At 46.1% G+C, this 12,401-nt stretch overlaps 1 protein-coding gene across 2 annotated transcripts in view; it reads right to left on the bottom strand.

The window, feature by feature from the left end:
* The window catches only part of LOC121326738 (sulfhydryl oxidase 1-like), a 156,271-nt gene that overhangs the window by 125,322 nt on the left and 18,548 nt on the right, over positions 1–12,401 (bottom strand). The window lies entirely within an intron of this gene.

Raw genomic sequence — 12,401 nt, 5'->3', positions numbered from 1 at the left:
TTTTTTAAGACATTGAAAAAGACTAAAAGTTAATTTGTTAATTTTAAGTTTATTTGAGTATTTCTAAATTCAGCACAGTTGGATGCATGTGTCTCGCTGCGTGCTTAATCAGCACCTACCCAGCAAGACCCTGTCACAGATACATTTCTATTTCAGGGAACCAGAGTTATGATAATAACCTTACATTCCCTTTCAAGTACGAAATGTATTCCATTACACATAGGTCAGTATACCTAAAGCTGTCGCAAGGACCTGACCTGCAGAACAGCCAATTTTGCAAGACCGATGGCTTGCCGTACTGATAAGACACAATAATGCCTGCAGAACGCATAATTACCTCATGAATGTGCTTCTGAATGCGGCTGAGACGCCGCTGTCAGCACTCTGGTTCCAAGAGCAGGGTTATGAGGATCCAGGACATTAAGCCTGTAGAACCTTGTGAAGGTGTGAGGAGTGGCCCACACCACTGCACTGCACATGTCAGAGACTGATGCACCCTAAAAAAATGCTTGTAAGCAAACTTAACTGTCTCCACTATCCCATTGGACAGCCTCTGTTTTGATAGAGCTTGACCTTGGTTCTTAGCTCCAAAACATATAAATAGATGCTCAGACTGTCGCCAAGTTTTTGTCCTGTCAACATAATACGCTAGTGCCCTGACCGGGCAAAGCGCATGGAGACGACACTCCTCATTTGACCTGAATGGAGGAGGATGGAAGGCCTCCAATTCCACAGACTGACTGACATGGAAGGTTGATAAACATTTAGGCAGAAAAGCCAGATTTGTACAGAGCGTGACCTTAGTCCTAGACTCTGTAAAAAACAAGCAAGCTTTTGCCACTGAAAAAGCCTGCATCTCACTAACACTTCTAGCACTTCTTACAGCGAGTAAAAATGCTGCTTTCAAAGACAGCTGACAGTAATTTGCTGCCTGCTGCTCTTAATTGAGTATCAGAATACCTGGCCAGGTTAATTTAATTCTCTGTTCAATTGCTAAATAAGTAATTTTGTTCTCATTTTTAAGTGGGCCTTTCAGATTCCATAAGGTAAAATTTGGTTTTTTGTGGATGCAGAGTGTTTGAAGAAGGAGGTTGCTGGTCTGTAAAGGAGAAATCAGGAAGCAATAATCTTTTGGTTGTTAGAAACAGTGTATTTTCTCTAATCTGCCATTTTTCCAGTTTAAAAGTAACCAGGTATCTAATCTCCTGCCAAATTGAAACTATCCACATCATTCAAATTGTTTATTTGGATCCTAAGAACAACAACAGTGACTAATCTATTTATTACCCAAATCATCACTTTTTGTCTTCTTACCTGGTTGGAAACTCCAAGCTCTACAGGACCAAGGAAGAACTGGGTGAGATCCCCTAATGGGGAGGAATCTTATTTTTCGCTTTGTGTTCTGACTGTTTTGGATTGTTATCATTTTTGTTTATTTATTGGGGATTAACGAGCACCCAGCACAGAAGTCTCATTTTTGTTTTGTTTTGTGTTCAAACTTTTCTGGTTCAACTGCATTCTCAATACGAATTGGATATAACATCTTGGGACTTTTAAAGTATTGGTGGTTGAGGTGGTTTCATGGACATTTTAATTTTTTTTATAAGGACTGCCTGATGGATTCAGTGGAAAACACTTTAATCAACATTGGCTATGTTAGGCTGTACATTACAGAAAACTTTAATCTGTCCTATATGACTGGTATTAATCCATGTTCTGGTAAACATTTTGAATGGTTTAAATGCTGTCTGATTAAAACTCATGTACACCAAATGTTTGATACATCTGTCTACAAGTATAATATTCCATGCATATTCAATAACATCTTCTATTTGAATTCTGGTGTTGTCTTCTGGTTTAATTGTCTTCCTATTTTCTATTTGTTGTAAACAATCCTGACTTACCCAGCATTTTTTCTTGGTTCTGTTGCGCAATCCTACTGCTTTGGAGAGTTACATTGTTCAGGGTAGTTGTATTTGTATTTCCGTCACAAAATACTAGTTATTGGATGTTGCTTAAGGATTGGGTTTGTTACAATATGTTGTATGTTAATGTTGGTGTATATTGGTACATTGGTACATGGGATATAAACGGGTCTGTGTAACACAAGCGTTTAAAATGTATATTTGTATTTAGGCATGAGGATTGCACAGCACTTCACGTGCAAGTAAAAAGTAATAATATGTGAGCACGGGGAATTGCACTTTATTAATTCACGTGCAGTTGTACTGCGACTCCAATTGAATGATTGATTAGCAATCGAGTCTCGGTACAGCTGCATAAATGCAACATGTTTTCACCCACTCGTGGTTGTGTGTTCGGTGAGTGGAGAACGGGTGTGAAGAGGAGAGAATTAACAACCAGAAAACGAAACAAAGTAATATATATAACTGGTGTTTTCACTCGTCTTGTTTGTCTGTTAGTCCACTGTTTGTTTAAGTGTTAGTCCGTGTTTGTCTATTTATTTTGGCCTCACGTGCCGTGTGCTGCTTTTGTTACAACCTTTTTATTTACTGTTCTGTTCACTCATTAAACGCCGAGCGAAACTAAGTGGAACTCCCCTTGCAGTGTGGTTTTCTGCTCCTGGCAGATGTATCGCTCTTAGCGACAGCAGGTGCTCTAAGCCCTCAACAAGATTCTGTGGGCCAAACTGATGGAGATGGGGAGAGTGCAGACCACCCTGGTGGTTGATGTAGGCCACCAACACGTGTCTCCCCTGCACCTCCTGGAAGAAACGCTGCAAGGCCAGAAAGACTGCCTGCAGCTCCAGTACATTTATGTGTAGCCCCACCTAAGGGGGCTGCCACACACCTTGCGCGCCTCAGCCTGAACTGGATGCATCTGTGGTGATCACCTCTCGCCTGGTGATACTGCCCAATGGCACACCTAGACACAGGTGAGCCGGCTGTTTCCACCACAAGAGAGCCTCCATACAGTGTCGAGACACCGACAGATGGAGATGTGGTTGCAAGGGGAATTGACTCACCTTGCTATTGAACCACGCTTGAAGAGGATGTATACGGAGGAGACCCAGTGGAAGGGTCTGAGATCCTGCTGCCATCAGGCCCAGAAGCTTCTGGAAGATGACAGCCTCCCATGACACGCCAGGCTGAAACAGCCTCAGGCACGTGTGGAGCCTCTGGATTCTGTCCTTGACAGAGTGGCGATCATGCTGCTTGAGTTCAAGCAGGTTCCCAGGTAGATGGTAGCCTGAGATGGTACCAGCTGGCTTTGACATGTTCACCATCAGGCCGAGCCTGTTGAGGTGAGCGGTTACCAGTTCTGTGTGGACTACTGCCTGTGCTGAAGACTGGGCACAAATGAGCCAGTCGTCCAGGTAGGTGAGCACTCTGATGCCTTGTAGCCTCAGAGGGGCCAGGGTAGCCTCCATGCACTTCAAAAAGTTGTGATGAGCTAGAGAGATGCCACACGGCAGAACACGGAACTTGTAAACGGTCCCTTGAAAGGAGAACCGTAGATATTTCCTGTGGCCGGGTCTTATCGGGACAAGGAAGTAGGCGTCTTTCAGGTCCATCGTAGTGAACCAGTCGCCCTGTCTGACCGATTGCAAAAGGTGTTTTATTGTCAGTATCTTGAACTTCCTGCGCCTCAAGAACAGATTGGGGGTCTGAGGGGTTGTAGGCCACCGTCCCCTTTTGGCACCAGGAAATACCTGGAATAAAACCTAGACTCTAGATCAGAGAGGTCTACTACCTGAATAACCCCCTTTTGTAACAGGGTCCTCACCTCTTGGGACACCACTGGGGCATCCTGATGGTTGGAGACAGAAGTAGTAACAACTCCTGAAAAGGGGGGAGGGCCCTGTGTGAACTGGAGCGAGCACCCAGCTGTCTGTGGTGCTTGATTGGTAGTAATCCAGGTGGCTCCTTGAATAAGGGCCCTGGACCTGTGGCAGCAAACCCCTAGGGCTGCTGCTGAGCTGCCGGTGAGTTTGCCGTTGCTCTTTGTACAAAATGTGGTTGGCGGTGTTGGCTGCAGTACCCCCTTTTTGTCTGCCCGCCCTTCTAGTGGGGAGCCCCCCGACCTGCTGGCACTGTCTGGGGCTGCTGAGCCTTAGGGCGCCAAGGCGCCATTTTAGTTGCCTTCCTGGGCAGCAAGCAAACCACCTCTTTGGAGGATTAACGTGCCTTTTGAGAGCTTAGCAAAAGGTCGTTCACCGCTGGACCAAACATATGGCCTGGCGTGACCGTGGCATCCAAAAGAGAGGCCTTGTTCCCATCAGGCACTCATGCCTGGGAGAGCCTAAGCTGTCGTCGAGCAGCTATTAGTGCTGCGAGGCCTCGGCCAAGAGACTGACCATTGTATTTGGACAGCTGCAGCAGATGGTCAGTGACCAGGTTTAGCTCCTCCAGCATTCGCTGGAGGGGCCTGTGATTTGCTGACAAACTCTGTACAAGCGTCGACTGGTAAGCCACCAGGATGCTTGTGTAGTTACCCAGCCGGGTAGCTAGAGCTTGTGCCGCAAGGGCCTTTTTTAGCATTGTCTCTGTGACCTTGCACTGCTTGTTTGAGCAAGACACATCCTTGGAAGGGACCACCAGATGTGTGCCCTGTACCAGGGAGGCAATGGATGCTGCGACAGGAGGAAAATGGCCAAGCCCCAACCCTTCAGTGTTGTGTACCTGATATAACAGATCAGCAGCCCTGTGGACAGCCGGAGCCGTTACAGGGTGTCCCCAAGTTGATTGGACCTTATGCAGAAAATCCAGGTGGACAGGGGGCATTGAGCTCCTCTTAAGCTGAGGGCCTGTCAATAATGGAACGCTTGGGCTCAGACTCCTCAGGCTATGACACTTCTAGTGCTGTGGTGGCTCTTTTCAATAAGGCTATGAGCTCTGCAGAGAAGGGGAGAGGCGCTAGCAGCTCATCCTCCTCTAGCTCCTCGGGAGTCCCCGAGGAAGCAAGGGACAAGGAGTCATCCTGCCCCACTCTAGCGCTGCAACAGCCGCTTGCACCACAGGGGGAGCAGGGGCAGGTTGTGCCAGGCTCGTCTCGTCAGTGCTTTTAACATTTGGCTCTGGGATAAGATGGCTTCCCACATGCGATCCATTTGGGCCTTAATAGCCGGGTCACTCGGGGAAGTGCGGCTAGCCTTCTTATGCCTTGGGGGGAGGAGGAAGAGGATGAGGTCAATGCTGAAGACTGCGAGGGGCTTCTGCCTCTGCGTTGTCGTTTCCCTGCTGCTGCTGGCAGTGTTGCCCACCGCGGTGAGGAAGACACATTTCTCTGAGAGGAGATAGAGGGAGCAGGTTCTGCAAAACATTTGCTCCTGCACTCCACCGATTGTCTGGAAAGCAGTGCACAGAACTCAAACATGGAGGGATTGTGTAAAGCCTGCTGAGCATGCTCAGCACCAAGACGCCGCACACATTCCTCTTGCTTATCCTCTGAAGGGATAGGCTTCCTGCAGGTTGTGCAAGCATGGAAGCCAGACATTGTTACAACAAGACTGTAGTAATGCGAATGGATAGTAACAGACACGGTATAAAAAACAGTACAATGCTACAGTGTGCTACAGTGCAGTACACTAAAAAGCACAAACCAACCTGGTGAGGGAGCACGGTTCGGTGTACGCACTACGGTACAGTGCACGGGGCACGCTACGTTGCACCATATGTTGCACGTCCGGTGCATGGATGCACGGTATGGTGTACGGTTGGTACTGGCAGGGCTAAAAGCAAACTGCGCGTGACCAAGGCAGCAATACAGGGATGCAATGCAAGAACCTGAGAGTGGCTGATTACAGTTTTTCTCACACTGACAAGCCTTCACAAAACGGTGCCGAAGCTGTCCGCTGTTGTGGCATGGGCAGCAGAGCAAAACCTGTAACTGTTGGGCTACAGCCTGCAAGTTAGTCTGTGCAGCCCGAGAGCTAACACAGTGCCCGTCCAAGAGCACAGGCTTGTAAGCAATCAGCAGTAAGCTGCACGCAGAGTACCTGGAATAAAAGGGGAAAGACACTAACACAGCAATTTCAACCGCAATATATTTAATGATGTAGTTGAAAATTACAATATGCTTGTAAAAAATAAGACTAATAAAACTCCAATGGGAGTGTAACAAAGTGCCCGCCCCTGTGTATATTATCTGTTATGTGTTGCGTGTGGTGTGTTTAAATGTTGGTGTATAGACATTGGTACACGGGATATAAACGGGTCTGTGTAACACGAGTGTTTAAAAATGTATATGTGTATTTAGGCACGAGGATTGCACAGCACTTCACGTGCAAGTAAAATGTAGTAATATGTGAGCACGGGGAATTGCACTTTATTAATTCACGTGCTGGGATTCAAGTGAATAATTAATTGGTAATTGAATCCCAGCACAATAGTATATATAGATGCACGTTGTCACATACTGGGGTTGGGTGTTCGGTGAGCGGAGAACGGGATTGGAGACGGAGGAAATAAGCAGCAGTAGTAATAATAATAATAATAATAATAATAATAATAAGAAGAAGAAGAAGAAGAAGAAGAAGAAGAAGAAGAAGAAGAAGAAGAAGAAGAAGAAGAAGAGGAGAAAGTATCCGCTCACCGTGTTTGTCAGTGTCTGTCCGTGCACCGTTTTGTTAAGTTTAGTCTGTTTTTGTTTGTCTATTTATTTTGGCGTAGTGCCGTGTCCTGTGTTTTTCGTGTTTGTTAAACCTTTTATTTTGTATTAAACCGGCGCCAACAGGCGTCTTCATCATTTCATTTCATCCGTCCTGTGTTTTGTGTCTTGCATTACCTTTCCTGGTTCTGACGCCGCCCACTTCGGCCGTCTCTGTGACAGGGAGTTAAGGTAGAAAAGAGATATTAATTAATGTAAATAATACTTTGTTACCAATCTGCGGGGCAGGCAAGCCCGCTGCTGCTGCAAGCCAGAAGGCCGCAAAAATAGACTCACGGTAAAAAACTATTTTTTTGCTTCAGCGACTTATCCCAGAGGGACAAAACAAGCAGAAATAAAATAAGGCAGGCTTATTTGACTGCTTCTGGCCAGAGTTAGCAATGTTTTACTCTCTCATGCTGAGCTCACTCAGCACTTATGTGTTGTGGAAAAGGCTGAAAAAGAAAATGGCGGCGAGCTCCATTTTGCACGTAGCTTGTCTCCTGTGGGGCATGTTGACGTCGCGGGCGTAGAAGCGGCTTTGGTAGAAGTGTTCAGTGGAATCAAGTGTAATAGGTTAACCCATGTGTAATGGAATACATTTCACACTTGAAAGGGAACCCATATCTATAGCCTGGCATTTTGATCCAGATGAGCTGATATCCTCTTGCCCCATATTGTTCCCACTGTTTTTTATTTTATTTATTTATTTATTTATTTTTTTTTCTAGATTAAAATCATATTTTTATAATACAGTTTATATATTCTGCTTTGTTTTTATTCTGTTCTTTTTTAAAATGCTTACCGTTGTTCAGTAATATGTATTGTTTTTGCCTTTGTGAAGCACTTTGTGGCGACTTGTTGCAAAAGGTGCTATATAAAACTAAAATTCAATTGAAAATACCTTGGCTCTGGAATCCTCCAACTAATCTGCAATTAACCATACAGTCCCTGCACACTAGCCAGTGCATCAATTACTGGAGTGCACAGTCTCTACGGCTTAGCATCCCTCCACACAGCACAAGAGACAGCTTCTCACAATCCTGTTCAACTCGGCACTGCCATCCCATTCAAGGGTAAATGTTTACGAGGGCTGTGCAGATTTGAGTCATTTCCTTTTAACATGTTTTAAGTTGTTAGGCAATTGTTAAATGGGATAGAAATGTGTAAATCTAACACAACAGACTTTCCCTCAGTTGCCCTTGCTTACACAATTATCAAGTACCAATCACTAACAATCTGACAGCCTGATTTAAAATAAAAGCCCCTCTCTCTCTCGATGATTCTTCAGACCCCTGACCATTGTCCCCCTGGTCCAGCCACAGGTACAGCCCTGGAGTGACATACCTTGTCCCAGAACTCTCACTGTAGAGCTGCACACAAATAGAACTCTTGATATCAAAAATAGAACTCTTGATATCCACAACACCATTTTTGACATCAGAAATTGAAAGTAAACCAACTTTGTCAGGACTGCATGGGATGCACACCTGTATAGCGAATCAGCACAGTGTTTTAAAGGCAATATTGTCTCTTGTCTGATAAGAGAAGGAACCAGTATTGGTTATGTGACCATCGCAATCACTCCTTTTACTGACTTGTTCTTTTAAAATGTTACCCACCCCCCCCCCCAATGACGGTCCGTGTGGTGTCACGAATGAACCTAATACCTGTCTTTCCTCTGTAAAAGGTGTATGCAGCAGAAATGTTTCTTTGATAGAAACAGTTTCCTTTATTTGAAGTCTTCCCACTGATGATGGGAATGGGAATGTAGATGGAAGCCCTGCTAAAAAGATTTAAGTTTTTGCAGGTATCAGGCTTTTAAAGACACACCTGTGGTGGCCTTGACAGACTCGCTGTGAGCAGAAACTGACTCAAGACTGTGACAGCTACTGGAAGCAGGCTGATCTTTTGGGTGCAAATTGAACATTTGTGAAACTGCATGTGCCTGATATTCGAAAGGTTTGCGCACCGCGCAGAGGGGTATGCGTGTCGCAAATTGCCATTGTGCTGAAATTGTGCTAAGTTGCCATATTCGAAACGTCCTTTTGGGCGTCACAATCCATTCTGCGCTGTGCAGAAATAAAATGTATGGATCGCACAGTATGGGGGGAGTGGCCGACCATATGCGTGATCCTGGTATATTCGAAGGTATGTGCCAAGCACAAAACCAGGTTTGTGACACGCAGAATAAGGATTGTAAAAGGACTGTGTTAGCTCCGCACACGCTACCATTCCAGCACTGACTACAAACAGGCAACAATAGGAAATGTGGGTAGCATGCAGCGTGTCCATCGACATGTGGATGTGATTGATGCAAGGCACACCCAGCAACAACAACCCCGACATAGGTTGAAGATATGCTGAAAGGGTGCACCGGCCTCGGCACACATGAGGAGCTCAGCAATGAGCAAATCGTGACCAGGTATCGTCTCGACTCATCTATGCAACATGCTGCATGATGACCTGGCTATAACAAACCTGCGCAGTTATGTCTTGTCTGAGCAATTGGTAGTGTCTGTCTGTAGGTGTATCATGGCCACCGGGACCTTTCAGAAGGTAGCAGGTGATACAGTGGGGATCACCCAGTCAGCCGTGTCCGCCACCTTGACCGGTTCATAACCACGTTGCTGCGACTCGCTGAGGAACATATTAAATTCCCCAGTACCAGAGCAAACAATGAGGAGATAATGCAGGGTTTTTATGAGGTCGCGCACTTGCAGCGCGTGGTAGGTGCAATTGACTGCACCCATATTGCTGTCTGGGATTGTCCTGTTCTATCAGGATTCCAGCTGTATTCGGAATAGTGGGAAATTTGAACAGCTATTCCGTGCCATGTAAACAGGGTATTCCGAATGAAACCGTCCGTATTCTGGATACCAGTATTCCGAAAACTTGATACCGAATACCCACTTAGTATTAGAATACTAGCCTTTCTAGACACCTTATTAAAAAAAACAGTTTTTTTTTTTTTCTAAACACACGAGTCGTCGTTTTATAATCTATAATATATAAGATGATGGCTTGTGTGCCCAACAAAGCCTTAGCAAAAACTGTGCACAAATATATTAGTACTTGTATGACCCCAAACTGGTTGCCGATTATGCAGTATCTTCCTGTTTTTTTTTTTTAAAGTTTTTTAGTAGATCAACAGTCAATACCAGGAGATATATATATATATATATATATATATATATATATATATATATATATATATATATATATATATATAATTTATTTATTATCCTTGTAGTCACATTGAGATTAAAACCTCTTTTACGAGTGAGACCTAGCCAAGCAGGTAGCAGCAAGTCGATTGGACAACAAGAACAATACACAATAAAAATACAATTAAGACACAGGCAAATCACATTTAAAACAATAATCAAAATACACACAAGTAGTCAACTATTTAAAACAATTACAACTCTCAGTCACGAAATCATGCAGTTTACTCTGGGTATCTGGGTCTGCAGCTTTAGTTTGGACTGGAACTCATTCCAGGACCATGGGGCATAATAAGCAAAGGATCCTTTACCAGCCTCAGTACGCACATTTGGGATTTTAAAATGCAAAAAAGAATGAGATCTGAGGCTATGGTTACTATGGGAAGCTATAAGGTATTCGTTTAATTAAGTATATTTATATCATTTACATTGAATAGCCTTATATACCAGAATATACCAGTGTGTCAACCTGCGTAAAGCCAAAGAAGTCCAGCCTACCAAATCGTATAATACACAATGATGAGTATTAAATCTTGTATTTGTATTTTACCTCAGTGCTGCATGATATAGCGAGTCCAGTTTACCTAAAGTTGATGGTGATGCAAACCTATATACTGCATCACCATTGTCAATTTGCGGCAAAAAGATACAAGCAACAAGCCTCTTTTTTTGTTTCCCTAATTAGCCCTAATTCGTCTGAATATACCATGCGCTAGTTCCAATAACTGCGCACCGCTGGCTCAAATAGTGTCAGAGTAACAGTCCACTCTGGAGTTGGTTACAATAGCACAAACGTACAATAGTTTTCTCTGCAGCTGTCCAATCATAAGTTAGCTGAGGCGGGACAAACAGTTCTGTTAACTGTAATTCCCTTTCAATTCGAATGCCAACCATTACCGAATGGGAAAGCCTCTCTGACCGGCAAATATACAAAAGCTACCCTAGAGGGCACTGCTGTGAGGGGGAAGTCCCACCCACCTCCTGCTGAAGAGGGATGTCCTCACAGTAGCACATTGTCATTTTCTCTCTGAGAGAGGTCGTACATTGCTTTTGCTTTTACGTACCGAATTTGGCTAATTTGTTGGATTTATCCGCAAATTAAAGATGAATACCTGCATACCCCGGCATTGACTGCGGTTTTTCCCGCCAATTGCGAGGTTGAGAAAACAGCGCCTACACGGTCCTGATTGACTCGGCATCGGTGTAAACATCTTTGGCGCCACCTACAGCTCGGCCCCGACCATGCCTACCATCGGCACCAACCTTGGAACAGGTCCACTTGGCGCCGACTGTCTTGGCATCGACAGCACTTTTCTTGACGCCGTTTCCAGCTCCGATTAATTCGGCACCTGGGAATAGCTTCAAGGCCGTCTACAGCCCGGCTCCGACCGCGGTACACGTCGGCATCGAACTCGGACTCGGCTCCACCCACTCGCTATCGACCGCACGCATCTCGATGTCGACAGCGCGCACCTCGACACCAATCTCGGCATCGACTGATCGTTTATAAAAAAAAAAAAAAAAAAAAAAAAAAAAAAAGCATCTGCAGGCTGCACAGCAGTTTTGAAAAAACAAACAAAAAAAAACTGCAAACATGTCAGTGCAGTCGACTGGGTGAGTGTGACCGGCGCTCAGCTAAGCTGCCCAGGCACAACGAATTGATCCTGCGCCAAGTGCCTAGGACCACAACACGCGGCCAAGACACTGGCAGGTGAGCTGGACTGCTCTCCATGTCAGAAGTTCACGAGGACAACTAAGCCCTTTCCCCAGCAGAGTCTCTCTCCTCGAACCAGGGGAGAATGAGATCAATGGTCCAAGAGCCTCCGCAGAGGTCATCCAGGACACCCCCTGCTACAGTGACCAGGGAGCTCTCACACTCATCTGGGTCACCCTCCCCTACCACACCACCGATACAGAGGTGCAGACAACTCTCAAGGGAGGCGAGATGGTCACAGTCGAGGCGGTACCACTCGAGGGGACGCTCACCAGGGGACAGGCGGTCGCCGTGCAGGCATCACTCCCCTTCCCCAAGGGACAAATGGTCGCGGCGCAGACACCGCTCCCCTTCTCCACGCAGGCGCTGACGTGCACCGTCACCGTCGCCTCAAAGGCGCCCAAGCTCGGCCGAGTGGCGCTTCGTGGAACTGGCAGAGACTGTAAGGGCTCAGCAGACCATGCTGGAGACCCTATTGAAATCTCAGGGCAGGCTGCCCCCTACCACCGGGCCGCTCCAGCCCCCACAGTCTCGTTCCCCATCCCCTCCGCCTAGACCCCCTAGCCCAGGCGAGCTATCTTTGTCCGCGTCCAGATCGGACATCTCGGACCCAGCCACCTCCATCGGGCAAGCCACGATGGGAGGCTCTGTAACGCCCTTGCCACACGTGTTGCAGAGGGAAGAGTTCCGGGCCCTAATGCAGCATGCAGCTGCAGCCACAGACGTTCCCCTGGCCGGCAGAACAAGAAGGAAAGGGGAACCACTTCCGCCAGCATAAAGGGCACCCACAGCACGGCCTCCCCCTATGCCAGGACTTCCTGGAACTGGTGTGCTCCTCCTGGAGCAACCCA

This window comes from Polyodon spathula, chromosome 14 (assembly GCF_017654505.1).
Source record: "Polyodon spathula isolate WHYD16114869_AA chromosome 14, ASM1765450v1, whole genome shotgun sequence".
Taxonomy (NCBI): domain Eukaryota; kingdom Metazoa; phylum Chordata; class Actinopteri; order Acipenseriformes; family Polyodontidae; genus Polyodon; species Polyodon spathula.
The sequence above is the reverse complement of the archived record's forward strand: the minus strand, read 5'-3'. Positions and strand labels throughout refer to the sequence as shown.